Source organism: Panthera tigris, chromosome A2 (assembly GCF_018350195.1).
Source record: "Panthera tigris isolate Pti1 chromosome A2, P.tigris_Pti1_mat1.1, whole genome shotgun sequence".
Taxonomy (NCBI): Eukaryota; Metazoa; Chordata; class Mammalia; order Carnivora; family Felidae; genus Panthera; species Panthera tigris.
Window position 1 is genome coordinate 24,018,549 of NC_056661.1, and position 16,564 is coordinate 24,035,112.

The 16,564-nt window shown below is 40.2% G+C and overlaps 1 protein-coding gene across 1 annotated transcript in view; it reads right to left on the reverse strand.

Annotated features, from left to right (window-relative positions):
• Positions 1 to 16,564, reverse strand: part of ERC2 (ELKS/RAB6-interacting/CAST family member 2) — a 709,181-nt gene that overhangs the window by 166,796 nt on the left and 525,821 nt on the right. The window lies entirely within an intron of this gene.

A 16,564-nucleotide genomic window follows, 5' to 3' on the forward strand; every position in this document is an offset into this window, starting at 1 on the left:
GGGATTTGTCCCAAGTCCTGCCCTTTGAAATTCTGGCAGGAGGCTGGCATCTGGGCAACAGTCTGTTTTCCATTGATGCCTCCAGCCTCTGCTCTGGTATATGTTCTTATACCTTAGCAGTGTCCTCATTTTTCTTCTATCCTTTTTGCTTTAAACAAACATTGAAAGAAGTGGTTCCTAGGAAAGACCTAGGTACCCAGAGGGATGTAGTGAAGGAAGGAAAAAATGGAAGGGAGAAACAAAGGTGGAGAGAGAGGCATCAATTTATAGAGCTGGCTAGAGGACTATTCCATTGAGAACTATCCAAATTCATACCCTTAATTTATTTTTTATTTTTTTATTATTAATATTTTAATAAATTGGGCTGTATCAAAATTAAAATTTGAATGTATCAAAATCTTTTTTTAATATGAAATGTATTGTCAAATTGGTTTCCATACACAATGGAATACTACATGGCAATGAGAAAGAATGAAATATGGCCTTTTGTAGCAACGTGGATGGAACTGGAGGGTCTTATGCTAAGTGAAATAAGTCATACCCTTAATTACAGTTGGGCAAACTGAGGACCAGAAAGACCCACAGATTAAAGGATGATGAAATAACAGAGCTAGAGAGGATCACATGGTCTGTTGACCAGTAGACATGGACAGATCAGGTCTTTTGTATCTTAGTGAGGATTTATATATATATTTTTTAAATTTTTTTTATTTTTTATTTATTTATTTTTAATATATGAAATTTATTGTCAAATTGGTTTCCATACAACACCCAGTCCTCATCCCAAAAGGTGCCCTCCTCAATACCCATCACCCACCCTCCCCTCCCTCCCACCCCCCATCAACCCTCAGTTTGTTCTCAGTTTTTAACAGTGTCTTATGCTTTGGCTCTCTCCCACTCTAACCTCTTTTTTTTTTTTTTTTCTTCCCCTCCCCAATGGGTTTCTGTTAAGTTTCTCAGGATCCACATAAGAGTGAAACCATATGGTATCTGTCTTTCTCTGTATGGCTTATTTCACTTAGCATCACACTCTCCAGTTCCATCCACGTTGCTACAAAAGGCCATATTTCATTCTTTCTCATTGCCACGTAGTATTCCATTGTGTATATAAACCACAATTTCTTTATCCATTCATCAGTTGATGGACATTTAGGCTCTTTCCATAATTTGGCTATTGTTGAGAGTGCTGCTATAAACATTGGGGTACAAGTGCCCCTATGCATCAGTACTCCTGTATCCCTTGGATAAATTCCTAGCAGTGCTATTGCTGGGTCATAGGGTAGGTCTATTTTTAATTTTCTGAGGAAACTCCACACTGCTTTCCAGAGCGGCTGCACCAATTTGCATTCCCACCAACAGTGCAAGAGGGTTCCCGTTTCTCCACATCCTCTCCAGCATCTATAGTCTCCTGATTTCTTCATTTTGGCCACTCTGACTGGCGTGAGGTGATATCTGAGTGTGGTTTTGATTTGTATTTCCCTGATAAGGAGCGACGTTGAACATCTTTTCATGTGCCTGTTGGCCATCTGGATGTCTTCTTTAGAGAAGTGTCTATTCATGTTTTCTGCCCATTTCTTCACTGGGTTATTTGTTTTTCGGGTGTGGAGTTTGGTGAGCTCTTTATAGATTTTGGATACTAGCCCTTTGTCCGATATGTCATTTGCAAATATCTTTTCCCATTCCGTTGGTTGCCTTTTAGTTTTGTTGGTTGTTTCCTTTGCTGTGCAGAAGCTTTTTATCTTCATAAGGTCCCAGTAATTCACTTTTGCTTTTAATTCCCTTGCCTTTGGGGATGTGTCGAGTAAGAGATTGCTACGGCTGAGGTCAGAGAGGTCTTTTCCTGCTTTCTCCTTTAGGGTTTTGATGGTTTCCTGTCTCACATTCAGGTCCTTTATCCATTTTGAGTTTATTTTTGTGAATGGTGTGAGAAAGTGGTCTAGTTTCAACCTTCTGCATGTTGCTGTCCAGTTCTCCCAGCACCATTTGTTAAAGAGACTGTCTTTTTTCCATTGGATGTTCTTTCCTGCTTTGTCAAAGATGAGTTGGCCATACGTTTGTGGGTCTAGTTCTGGGGTTTCTATTCTATTCCATTGGTCTATGTGTCTGTTTTTATGCCAATACCATGCTGTCTTGATGATGACAGCTTTGTAGTAGAGGCTAAAGTCTGGGATTGTGATGCCTCCTGCTTTGGTCTTCTTCTTCAAAATTACTTTGGCTATTCGGGGCCTTTTGTGGTTCCATATGAATTTTAGGATTGCTTGTTCTAGTTTCGAGAAGAATGCTGGTGCAATTTTGATTGGGATTGCATTGAATGTGTAGATAGCTTTGGGTAGTATTGACATTTTGACAATATTTATTCTTCCAATCCATGAGCACGGAATGTCTTTCCATTTCTTTATATCTTCTTCAATTTCCTTCATAAGCTTTCTGTAGTTTTCAGCATACAGATCTTTTACATCTTTGGTTAGATTTATTCCTAGGTATTTTATGCTTCTTGGTGCAATTGTGAATGGGATCAGTTTCTTTATTTGTCTTTCTGTTGCTTCATTGTTAGTGTATAAGAATGCAACTGATTTCTGTACATTGATTTTGTATCCTGCAACTTTGCTGAATTCATGTATCAGTTCTAGCAGACTTTTGGTGGAGTCTATCGGATTTTCCATGTATAATATCATGTCATCTGCAAAAAGCGAAAGCTTGACTTCATCTTTGCCAATTTTGATGCCTTTGATTTCCTTTTGTTGTCTGATTGCTGATGCTAGAACTTCCAGCACTATGTTAAACAACAGCGGTGAGAGTGGACATCCCTGTCGTGTTCCTGATCTCAGGGAAAAAGCTCTCAGTTTTTCCCCATTGAGGATGATGTTAGCTGTGAGCTTTTCATAAATGGCTTTTATGATCTTTAAGTATGTTCCTTCTATCCCGACTTTCTCAAGGGTTTTTATTAAGAAAGGGTGCTGGATTTTGTCAAAGGCCTTTTCTGCATCGATTGACAGGATCATATGGTTCTTCTCTTTTTTTTTATTAATGTGATGTATCACGTTGATTGATTTGCAAATGTTGAACCAGCCCTGCATCCCAGGAATGAATCCCACTTGATCATGGTGAATAATTCTTTTTATATGCCATTGAATTCGATTTGCTAGTATCTTATTGAGAATTTTTGCATCCATATTCATCAGGGATATTGGCCTGTAGTTCTCTTTTTTTACTGGGTCTCTGTCTGGTTTAGGAATCAAAGTAATACTGGCTTCATAGAATGAGTCTGGAAGTTTTCCTTCCCTTTCTATTTCTTGGAATAGCTTGAGAAGGATAGGTATTATCTCTGCTTTAAACGTCTGGTAGAACTCCCCTGGGAAGCCATCTGGTCCTGGACTCTTATTTGTTGGGAGATTTTTGATAACCGATTCAATTTCTTGGCTGGTTATGGGTCTGTTCAAGCTTTCTATTTCCTCCTGATTGAGTTTTGGAAGAGTGTGGGTGTTTAGGAATTTGTCCATTTCTTCCAGGTTGTCCAATTTGTTGGCATATAATTTTTCATAGTATTCCCTGATAATTGTTTGTATCTCTGAGGGATTGGTTGTAATAATTCCATTTTCATTCATGATCTTATCTATTTGGGTCATCTCCCTTTTCTTTTTGAGAAGCCTGGCTAGAAGTTTGTCAATTTTGTTTATTTTTTCAAAAAACCAACTCTTGGTTTCGTTGATCTGCTCTACAGTTTTTTTAGATTCTATATTGTTTATTTCTGCTCTGATCTTTATTATTTCTCTTCTTCTGCTGGGTTTAGGCTGCCTTTGCTGTTCTGCTTCTATTTCCTTTAGGTGTGCTGTTAGATTTTGTATTTGGGATTTTTCTTGTTTCTTGAGATAGGCCTGGATTGCAATGTATTTTCCTCTCAGGACTGCCTTCGCTGCGTCCCAAAGCATTTGGATTGTTGTATTTTCATTTTCGTTTGTTTCCATATATTTTTAAATTTCTTCTCTAATTGCCTGGTTGACCCACTCATTCGTTAGTAGGCTGTTCTTTAACCTCCATGCTTTTGGAGGTTTTCCAGACTTTTTCCTGTGGTTGATTTCAAGCTTCATAGCATTGTGGTCTGAAAGTATGCATGGTATAATTTCAATTCTTGTAAACTTATGAAGGGCTGTTTTGTGACCCAGTATATGATCTATCTTGGAGAATGTTCCATGTGCACTCGAGAAGAAAGTATATTCTGTTGCTTTGGGATGCAGAGTTCTAAATATATCTGTCAAGTCCATCTGATCCAATGTATCATTCAGGGCCCTTGTTTCTTTATTGACCGTGTGTCTAGATGATCTATCCATTTCTGTAAGTGGGGTGTTAAAGTCCCCTGCAATGACCACATTCTTATCAATAAGTTGCTTATGTTTGTGAGTAATTGTTTTATATATTTGGGGGCTCCGGTATTCGGCGCATAGACATTTATAATTGTTAGCTCTTCCTGATGGAGAGACCCTGTGATTATTATATAATGCCCTTCTTCATCTCTTGTTACAGCCTTTAATTTAAAGTCTAGTTTGTCTGATATAAGTATGGCTACTCCAGCTTTCTTTTGGCTTCCAGTAGCATGATAAATAGTTCTCCATCCCCTCACTCTCAATCTAAAGGTGTCCTCAGATCTAAAATGAGTCTCTTGTAGACAGCAAATAGATGGGTCTTGTTTTTTTATCCATTCTGATACCCTATGTCTTTTGGTTGGCGCATTTAATCCATTTACATTCAGTGTTATTATAGAAAGATATGGGTTTAGAGTCATTGTGATGTCTGTATGTTTTATGCTTGTAGTGATGTCTCTGGTACTTTGTCTCACAGGATCCCCCTTAGGATCTCTTGTAGGGCTGGTTTCGTGGTGACAGTTTTTGTTTGTTTGGGAAGACCTTTATCTCTCCTTCTATTCTAAATGACAGACTTGCTGGATAAAGGATTCTCGGCTGCATATTTTTTCTGTTTAGCACACTGAAGATATCGTGCCAAGCCTTTCTGGCCTGCCAAGTTTCAAAAGAGAGATCAGTCACGAGTCTTATAGGTCTCCTTTTATATGTGAGGGCACGTTTATCCCTTGCTGCTTTCAGAATTTTCTCTTCATCCTTGTATTTTGCCAGTTTCACTATGATATGTCGTGCAGAAGATCGATTCAAGTTACGTCTGAAGGGAGTTCTCTGTGCCTCTTGGATTTCAATGCCTTTTTCCTTCCCCAGTTCAGGGAAGTTCTCAGCTATAATTTCTTCAAGTACCCCTTCAGCACCTTTCCCTCTCTCTTCCTCCTCTGGGATACCAATTATGCGTATATTATTTCTTTTTAGTGTATCACTTAGTTCTCTAATTTTCCCCTCATACTCCTGGATTTTTTTATCTCTCTTTCTCTCAGCTTCCTCTTTTTTCCATAACTTTATCTTCTAGTTCAGCTATTCTCTCCTCTGCCTCTTCAATCCGAGCTGTCGTCGTTTCCATTTTGTTTTGCATTTTGTTTAAAACGCTTTTCAGCTCCTCGTGACTGTTCCTTAGTCCCTTGATCTCTGTGGCAAGAGATTCTCTGCTGTCCTCTATACTGTTTTCAAGCCCAGCGATTAATTTTATGACTATTATTCTAAATTCACTTTCTGTTATATTATTTAAATCCTTTTTGATCAGTTCATTAGCTGTTGTTATTTCCTGGAGATTCTTCTGAGGGGAATTCTTCCGTTTGGTCATTTTGGATAGTCCCTGGAGTGGTGAGGACCTGCAGGGCACTTCCCCTGTGCTGTGTTGTATAACTGGAGTTGGTGGGCAGGGCCCCAGTCCGACCTGATGTCTGCCCCCAGCCCACCGCTGGGGCCACAGTCAGACTGGTGTGTGCCTTCTCTTCCCTTCTCCTAGGGGCGGGATTCACTGTGGGGTGGCGTGGCCCGTCTGGGCTACTTGCACACTGCCAGGCTTGTGGTGCTGGGGATCTGGCGTATTAGCTGGGGTGGGTAGGCAAGGTGCACGGGGGCAGGGGGGGCAGGAGGGGCAGGCTTAGCTTGCTTCTCCTTAGGTGATCCACTTCAGGAGGGGCCCTGTGGCAGCAGGAGGGAGTCAGATCTGCTGCCAGAGGTTTGGCTCTGCAGAAGCACAGAGTTGGGTGTTTGCGCGGAGCGAGCAAGTTCCCTGGCAGGAACTGGTTCCCTTTGGGATTTTGGCTGGGGGATGGGCGGGGGAGATGGAGCTGGTGAGCGCCTTTGTTCCCCACCAAACTGAGCTCTGTCCTCCGGGGGCTCAGCAACTCTCCCTCCCTTTGTCCTCCAGCCTTCCCGCTTTCTGACCAGAGCTGTTAACTTATGACCTCCCAGACGCTAAGTCGTGCTTGCTGTCGGAACACACTCCGTCCGGCCCCTCGGCTTTTGCCAGCCAGACTTGGGGGCTCTGCTTGGCCGGCGGGCCGCCCCTCCGCCCTGGCTCCCTCCCGCCAGTCCGTGGAGCGCGCACCGCCTCACCGCCCTTCCTAACCTCTTCCGTGGGCCTCTCGTCTGCACTTGGCTCCGGAGACTCCGTTCTGCTAATCCTCTGGCGGTTTTCTGGGTTATTTAGGCAGGTGTAGGTGGAATCTAAGTGATCAGCAGGACGCGGTGAGCCCAGCGTCCTCCTACGCCGCCATCTTCCCTCTTCTCCGAGGATTTATATTTTATAGAGACCAGTCTCCTGGGAATTCAGATCTGAGACCTATGCCAATTCCACTCCATTCCTCCATGGTGAGCTTGTCTCTAGTCCCAAGAAAGCAAGTCAAAATCATTTACACAAAATGGGAAATCCCCAGTCCACCAAACCTTTTGGGCCAAGATCAAGATCCTGAATGGGGAAAACATATCCTACATGAGTCCCCTTTGAAAATAAGTCAAATTAAATCAGAGAGAGACCCTACAAAGCTTTTCTCTCTTCCCAAACTTAAACACCAGTTTTTAAAGAGGGAGGCTAGTTATGGGTTTCTTAATGTCCACTACTGGAGTTTGGAGTTGGATCATTCTTTAACGTTGGAGAGGCTGTCCTGTGCACTCTAGGATGTTTAGAGCATCCCTGGTCTCTACTCACTAGATGCCAGGAACAACTCCCTCTAGTTGTGACAACCAAAAATGTCTCCAGACTTTGCCAAACAAAGAGAGCAACATCAACCCCATAGTGAAACCCACTGTTTAAAGAATCACAAACTATTAATGTGTTCATCTGAGTCCAAAACCCTGTTCACAGTTGGAGAGATTGGGTCAGGCTGCCTCAGCTCACTCAGCTGTAAGTGGCAGATTCAGGCTGTGAACTCAAGTCCCAAGAGCCCTGCTCACTGGACCAGAGAATTCTTGTTTCAGGACTTGAGTATGACCTTGGGTGTACTGTCTGGCCCCTGGTTTCTCTTTGTGTGATGCAGCTGCCCCACCCACTGCCTCCTGAGGCTAACCTTGGCAGCATCCCCCATCCCCCCAACTGACAGCATTAGATGAAGCATTAGATCACTTAAAAAAATTCCTCCAACAGGATGTTGCTCTTGGATTGGGAGAAGGACCACAACTGTCCCCTTTGACTTGCCGTGCTTTATGAGGTTGGAAGGCCTGTACATTTCTCTTTCCCCATCTTAATGGTTGACCTTCTCAAGCCCCCATGGAGCTCCTGTGAGGTTGGAGACAACATGAAGTATAGTGGCTGGAATTATTTAAGCTCCACAATTCACAAGCATTTAGATTATTTAACTGCTCATTATGATTATTTAAGCTGAAAGATTATACTGCTTTAGCTCAGAAAATGTTTGTATTTCCATTAAAAACCACCAGGCCAAGGGCCCTTTTGACTGACATTTTGCACTATTAAAACTATACGTACAGTGTATATTTTTGGAGAGAAGACAGTATGTCCCTTATTTTGTTTTAAGATAAGGAAGCTGACTTCAAAGTCTTCTTCTAAGTAGCTCTCTCCTTGCCCCCTCCCTCCCAGCATCACCCTAACCTGCTGTCCTACTCCCTAGAGAGGCAAGTTGGAAGAAGCACCTATCTGCCCATTGCCTTCTACTATTTAATCAAAACTAGTCCTGCCATTCCCACACTTAAAATTCTCACAATGACATCTGAGTTCTTCATTCAGAGACAGTGTGCTCAATGGTTACGATCACGGACTATACTATTAAACAGACTTACCTTTGAGTTGCAGGCATCTGGGCCTCAGTTTCTGCATCTACATACGGATAATAATGCTCCCCAGCTCACAGGAGGTCGCAGAAATGTGGCCCTGCCTGACATGTAATAAACACTTAAGAAAAGTTCACTGGTAATACTAATTTCATCACCCAAAGTCTTGACTGCACTGAATAATATATATGCCTGGGACAGTTTAATTCTCTGAAGGCATGTGAATCAGAGATAGTACATTCCTGAAGGCAGGGAGAGTGAAGGGCTCTTGATTCTACCTGACATGCAATGTAACCAGGGATTCTTTCCCTATAATGCTTTGTGAAACATGCTTCTGTGTGGCTAGTACATTTTACATCTAAAGAGTATTATGAAAGGGACACCTGGGTGGCTCAGTCGGTTGAGCACCCAACTTCGGCTCAGGTCATGATCTCACAGCTCATGAGTTCTAGCCCCGCGTTGGGCTCTGTGCTGACAGCTCAGAGCCTGGAGCCTGCTTCAGATTCTGTGTCTTCCTCTCTCTCTGCCTCTCCCCTGCTCACACTCTATCTCTCTCTCTCTCAAAACAAATAAACATTAAATAAAAAATTATTAAAGCGTATTACGAAAAATAACACAGTATACAAAAATCTAGAAAAATTCTATTGTGGCCCTATTAGAGAAGGCTGTGTCCTAAACCAAGCAGTCATTTTTTTGGCTTTTGGCAAGTTTCTACATTTAAACAAAGCTCCTCAAGGGAAGAACAAAGAAGATTTTGGCATCTCCTAAATATTACCCATGTTTCAGGTCATTTATTTAATGAAGTTATGGATAGAATTCCCATTGGAAGGGCTGTGATCACCCTGCTTCCCCCTCCCTGGAGATGGAAATTCCTTTCATAACACCCAGAACAGGTATTTTTTGCTCCCACAGGAATTTCAGACATACCTTGGGAGCTACCTCAAAAGGCTGCAGAGTTCCTACCACTGCAAAGTTCTACAAAGCACTGAAGGAAGAGGCTTCCGCCTCTTAAATTCTACACCCAGCTCCAGCACAATCTTCTGAGGCAACATAAATCAAGCCTACTTCTTTTATTATATGTCACCTCTTTAATAGCTGAAGGAAGCATCTGCTTCTTGGCCTTCTCTAGACCTAACACCCTTCACTCATCAACTGTCCCAGCTATGACAAGATTTGTCAGGTATTCCTGAACTGGTTAACTCATATGTCTCCCCCATAGTTTACCACCATTGGTACCCAGAAATAAACTCATATAATACTAGACATGCATCCATATGACTAAATGTCTGCTAGACAATTTCTTTTAATGTTTTTTGGGGTTGTTTTTGTTTTTTTATTTTTAAGACAGAGAGAGACAGAGCATGAGCAGGGGAGGGGGCAGAGAGAGAGGGAGACACAGAATCTGAAGCAGGCTCCAGGCTCCAAGCTGTCAGCACAGACCCGATGCAGGGCTCGAAACCACAGACTGTGAGATCATGACCTGAGCCGAAGTCAGACACTTGACCGACTGAGGCACCCAGGCGCCCCTCTGCTAGACAATTTCTAAAGGTGTAATTGCAACACTGTTTGTATATGCTTAGTGAGATAACATACAAATTGACATATTTTTTTCATACTTTATTTTGGCAAAGACTGCTAATTGCTGCCAATTTATTTCCTTCCTCCATTGGTACTAGCTTCCCTGAATGTTAACTGGACATAGAACCACCCAGCTGAAGGCTTCATTTTCTGGCTTGCCTTGTAGCTAAGTGTGACCATGTGATTTCAGTGCTGGCCACCTGACTGCTGCCTCTGCACTAGTTCTTGCACCTACTTAGAATGTACACAATGGAGGGATTTGTGTCCTCTGTTCACTTAGAACAGTGCTTAGATCGCTGCCTAAGGCACAGGAGAGTCCTTGTACATAGTGGATGCTTACCGAATAAACTGGTAATGACTGAGGTGTCAATGGATAGTATGTGCGCCTTAAAGGGTAGGGGGATTCGTTTCTCCTTTCTGCTAACTAGAATGTGGATGGGGTGGTTGGAGCTGGGATAAAAATCTTGCATCCGGGGTGGAAGCCATACGCTGAGAATGGCAAAGCATCAAGATGGAAGGAGTGGAGGTCCCCAGAGACTACACAGCTACTTGTATGAGCTTCTGGAATGTGAGATTTTCTGTTCCTTGCATTTAAAGTTAATTAGACCATTCTACTATTCTAAACTTATTGTCTTTGTAGTTAAGTTTTACTACCCTCTATAAGCTTTGTGTACAGCAGGTCTTTTCTCTTCCACTAAAGACTCTAAGCCACCAACTTCAGGGTTACAAGAGAAACAGAAATCATGAGTGATAAGCCATTATTCATTTATGTGACTGCCTGCAGCTCAAACCACAATCAATGTTGGATGACATTTCCATGGATGACAATCATGACATTTATTTCCCCTCTGTCTACCACCTGTCCTCAATCATTGCAGGTAACCTAGAAAGCTATGACAAGCTTCATTGGTGTTCTGCCTGGCTCAATTTACTTTTCAAACTGAGCAGGTGGTAAATACAAACAACCAGACAAACTGGGACATTCTACAACATGTTACCATAGTATTTAATATTTTTTAAAGGGGACATGTCAAAGTTTTTCTAAACAAACTACTGGATAGAGAAAAGATGGCATTGTAGCCAAAACAAAACAAAAAAAAAAACATTGTTGACAGCATAAGGCTAACTGGAATCTGAAGATAGGATCAATGTATGCAAACTATGTGTTTACCTAACATATTAATATGCAACAAAACATTATACACACACATACATATATACATACACACATACACATATGACCTTTACTGCTTAAAAATCACTTTCTCATAAATGTATAATTTCATTCAATCCCCCTAACATCTCCGTAAGATATTGTAACTGAGTTTATCAATTTTAAGTAACGGATGCCTTCAAAACTCCTCTCCCAGGCTTCATTTATCCTGTCCAAATTGCCAGGCACTTAGGATTCCTCCCTAAAGAAATGTGATTTGTCTTTTCTCATGCTGACATGAAGTAAAGAATAAATTGATTTTTATCATTTTCTGCACCCTGCCTCTCCTTTGAAGGGTACTTACCTAATGAGTGGCTCTCTCAAAAGGGATCCCAGATCAAAGAGGCCAACAGGATAATGCCTTGGAATAAGCTGCTGCCTTACCTCACAGTAAATTTCCTAAAATGGCTCAATGTATACAAAGGCTTTCGGGGCTATCTAGAGAAGATATCTAAAATGCAACAATACCCAGTAAATTAAGATGGATCTTACAATATCATCAGATGAGTTTAAAATGTAGAAGTTTCCCTAAAATCTTTTCATGACATAAGCACCAGAAATCACCACAGGAAGTCTAAAATACACACTTCAAATCATGCAACTATTAACCAGCTCTCAAAACCCTTATTCATTCAGTATTTAACACTAAATGCAACATATCAGTCAGCCTGCCTGTCTACCTATTAAATTACAATGCTAGTTGGAACAGTCTGAGCAAGCACACACAGATTTTATGTACGTATCTCATGGCCTTCAATTCCTTTTAGCTACAGATATCAAACTCACCTGTCACAAATTAAATAATTGAGCTTTGGTTACTGAAATGTAAGCTTATTAACCAGCATTAATAAAACCAAACATATAGAATGATGTTCTTAATATTATTTTAATAAAATTCCTTTTAAATAGGAGTAAATTGAACAAAGATGAAACATTAGGAAATGTTTTAGCAAGAGGTTTTAGATATTTTTTAAGTAAAAGAATAATCTTACACACAAGGGAAAGGGAATATTGTGTTCTTCTATTAAGATACAGTGTTGGGAACTGTTAGTTCCTTCCAGTATGGGAATAATGACTGGCAGTTAGAACAGTAACCAATAAAAAGCAAACTAAATGGGGAAGTGTTGGAGGTGGGGGGAAAGAATCGTACATGAAATACAGTCAAAGGCTCTCCTCTGACCTTGGTTCCTAAAAGGGTTCTCAGGCTACAGGAAGGTACACTGCATTTTCTATGTCCATCTTTACCCCAAAGAGCTATGAGGGTCCTTACCTTTGGAAATAGCTTTCTAAGGATATCCCAAATTTCTTACAGAAGAAACTACTTTATTCATTTATTTGCTTATTTATGAGTTTGTTCATCTCCTTCATTCATTTCACTAAAATGTAAGCTTCATCAGGTAAAACATTTTCTGTCCTTACCTTTGGAAATAGCTTTCTAAGGATATCCCAAATTTCTTACAGAAGAAACTACTTCATTCATTTATTTGCTTATTTATGAGTTTGTTCATCTCCTTCATTCATTTCACTAAAATGTAAGCTTCATCAGGTAAAACATTTTTCTGTTTGTTCACCTAGAATAGTACCTGCCACATAGTAGGTGCTCAATGAATATTTATGAATTTTTGAGCTAATTCATCCTTTCATCCTCAAAAGTTGATGAAATGCCTACCACATGACAGGTTCTAGATATCCAATATGAAAAAGAAATTCCACTATAAATAAAATAAAACCAACTGATGAGAATCTTCAAATTAGAGGAATCAAGCAATGTTTTCTCATTCTAAATTTTGGTCTGAATTTAAACTAGGAAGATAATCCCCTGCCCTGCCCAAGAAGAATGGGAGGGAAAAAATGTAGACCAGTATGGCACATGTCCCAAAATGATATAACACAAAACAAAACCCTGTTTAAAAATGAAACAGCTGGGTGTAGCTATCAAAAGGTAGGGATCTTTGCAATGATAGAACAGTTCTATATCTTGACTGTGACAGTGACTACACAAATTTATATCCATGTTGAAATTGCATATAACTAGATACACACACACACGAGTGCATGTAAAACCAGAGAAATCTTAATAAAGTTGGTAAATTGTACCAATATCAATTTCCTGGTGTGATATTGTGCTATAATTATGCAAGATGTTACCACTGAGGAAAATGATTTCTTATAACAGCATACCAATCTACAATTACTTAAAAATAGGTTAACAAAACAAAAGAGCAGAATACTTATCAAAACATTCTTTATGGGGTTCCTGGGTGGCTCAGTTGGTTGAGCGTCAGACTTTGGTTCAGGTCATGATCTCGCAGCTCATGAGTTCAAGCCCCACATCGGGCTCTGTGCTGACAGCTCAGAGCCTGGAGCCTGCTTTGGACTCTGTGTCCCCCTGTCTTTCTGACCCTCTCCCACTTGCACTCTGTCTCTCAAAAATGAATAAACATTAAAAAAATTAAAACAAAACAAAACAAAACGTTCTTTATATTGACAAAACATTGGAACCAAGGTAAATGTCCAATAAAGAAGTGAACCTATGTGACAATATATTAAGTAATTAAAAACAATACAATTCTATGTGACACAGAGGCTGTTCACCACTCAGTAAGCAAAAGAAGAAGGATTTACAAAATATGAAATTATAATTGAATTCTGTTAAAAAGTAAAGATACACCAAATGCCACAGCATCTGTCTCCGCATGGTAGGATCATGGGTGATTTTGTTTTTTATTTTGTCTTCATATTTCTTTATTTTTCTTTTCTAAAATGAATCCTACTACCAGAAGAAATATCTAAAATGCTTTCTGTGCTATGTATGGGGCTTAGGTGAATTCTGTGTAGCTCTGAACAAAAACCAAACCAAGTGGGAAGATTCCATGGAAAGCCATTTCAATTCCATATAAGAACCAGTGAGGTACCTACATGTGCTCATGGCTTCCAATGAAAATGGTGTTCACCAGGGGCTGGTGAATGCCCTATTAGTGATTATGTGGACAGGAGTCTGGTTTATGCACACTGGGAGGTTGGACCCAGCTGCTTTCCAATTTTAAAACTCTGTGCCATTTGATTTTACAACAAATTTAACAGACACCACCTTTCATTTCAAAAGCCCCTTTTATGTTTCAAAGCACTTTCACATATGCTGGTTTATATTCCTTTCAGTACTTTTTTTAAAAAAATCCTGCCTGCACAACAATTCTATAGAGTAGGCAAAGCAGTTATTATCACCTCTATGTTACTGAAGACAAAACTGAGGTAACCAGAGAGTGATCTCGCAATGTTATGGATGAGCTAATAGAGCTCATCTCCTTTCTCTTGACTCACAGCCCTACCTCTCTGTCCTCTAACACCACATAGCCTCTCTCTTCCCAACCAGGGTTTGGAAATGGTTATACTTCACCTAAAGTTGTTTACATGATGCCTGCCAGTTGAAAGAAAACCAGCAATGCTTGACACAGAGTGACAGTAAGTACTGATAGGGATATACCCAACTTTTTGTTTCCACTAACTTACATTGACTCAGTTAATGTCAAGTAACCAACATGTCACCTCAGCTTAAAAAGTCAAGATTGGTCAAACCAGTTGGTTGCCTTGAATAGCCCAGGAGGCTCATGAATCTAGTTGGGGTTGTTGGTCAATATAACTACCCTGTACCTGTGTCCCCACAGTCCCGGGACAGAGCCCATAAGTGGGGCTTCTGGGCCAGTTAAATAGTGAATAGGGTCCACATTGGACTTAATGAAGCAGGGCTTTGTTACTTTTACCAAAGGAATTAACAGAGGAATTCTGTATTTATTTTGCAGTGGCAGAAGATTAAGCACTTGAGCAATAATGTGGCAATTCACCAAAAGAGGTCTTAGTTAGGTGCTATCTGAAATCATGAAATTAAGTGGGAAAACATACACATGGAAAAGGTTTATATGTTTAAGAAAAATAAATCCAAATTTTAGATAAATGATACTCTTCACAAAGTATACTAAACAAATGACATATTTTCATTGGCTGATAGCGTCATTTATACACATATATCATTTTCCATGTGCCAAGCCCTCCTGAGTGCCTCTCCTCTCAACCACTCCATGAAAGTCATTATGGGAGGAAACAGAAGGGTCAGCAATGTTAAGGTCATTTCCCCTAAACCATACAGCCGCCAAGTGGAAGCTACAGGATTCCAACCTAGGTCTGATGACTGCCAAACCAAGATGCTTCACCATTATTTGTTCTCTAGAAATGTTGAAAGTATAAGTCCTTTTTATAAACAGGAAGTAATGGAAGTCTCCTTCAAAAGGCATAATAAATCACTCCAGGAGATACAGAGTTAATCTGAGAATAGCTGGAGAACAATGAGAGAATCTAGGCTGAACTTTATACATCACAACATACAAGGAGGCAGAAAGTGGGACTGGTGAATGGAAAAGAATAAAGGCTGATGGTATCAATGTACTGTTATTGTTAATAAATTATTGATCAAGCCAGTAATGTCACAGATGTTTAAAATACTTTTCTTCTTAGCTATGTAAAATCTACTTTTCACCTTCAATCTATTCACTCATTCAATAAACAATTACTGAGCATTTACCATATGCTAAGAACTGTTCTAGGCAGTATGATAACCATAGTGACTCAAACTGATGAAAGTTCCAGGCTTGGTGGAATTCACATAAGCTCCATGAGAAAATAAGATAGTAGAAAGGGAACCTGAGGTAGAAGATTTTGGTTTTAATCCTGGCCAGATGGCCTTAAGCAAATTACTTGAAATCTCTCTAAACATCAGTTCCCTTACTTCTAAACTGAGGATAATAACATCTATTTTTATTACATATTACTTTATTAGGAAAAAGGCGAGTTTATACAGGAAAAAAACTACTCTTTGGTCTTGGAGAAACTGAGGTAGTTGACAAGGAATAAAAGTTTTGTCCTCATTATTAAATCCTTCAAAATATTTCATTCCATATTTTCCATGATCTAAGCTTTCTGTGTTTAATGTTAACCATGTGTAAGACTTGTGGGGTCAGGATAAGGTCATGCTTCTATACCTAGCCACCAATTTCAAAGTCTATGTTACAGGCTTAAGATGCCATAATTATGTATGTTTCCCTTACTGTGGAAGGAAGTTAAATTTAAATTATATCTTAGTGATCATTTCATCTTAACCTATAGAGAGATCCTGCTTCTTGCCTACTTCTTTAGGAACAGATCCAGAGCAAGTCATTATTTCTAAAACCTTTGAGTAATTTTCTTTCCTCTGTTCTTCCATGGTGATATTATTTCATTGTAAGAATGAAATAAGAGCTAGGTAGAGATGGGTGTGTCATAGGCCCACAGGAAGGATCACTGCCCAGCAGGAGGCCACACTTTATTGATTAAATCAAAGAAAGATTGGTTCCAGTCTCCCCCTACCCCTTACCTACCCTACCCTCGGGTGAGGAGGAGGAAGTAGCAGGGGGATTTCCAAGTGTGTTTTTATCAGCCCAGCAAATCAGAGTCCTTGCTTTCTAAACAAAGAGGTGCCAACCTTGAGACTCTGAAAGCCAACACAAGCTATGCATTGTACACATGTGAAAAGAATATAATTAGCAAAGTTATAGTCACAATTAGGAAATACCTCCTCAGAAAGGTTTCCAATTAA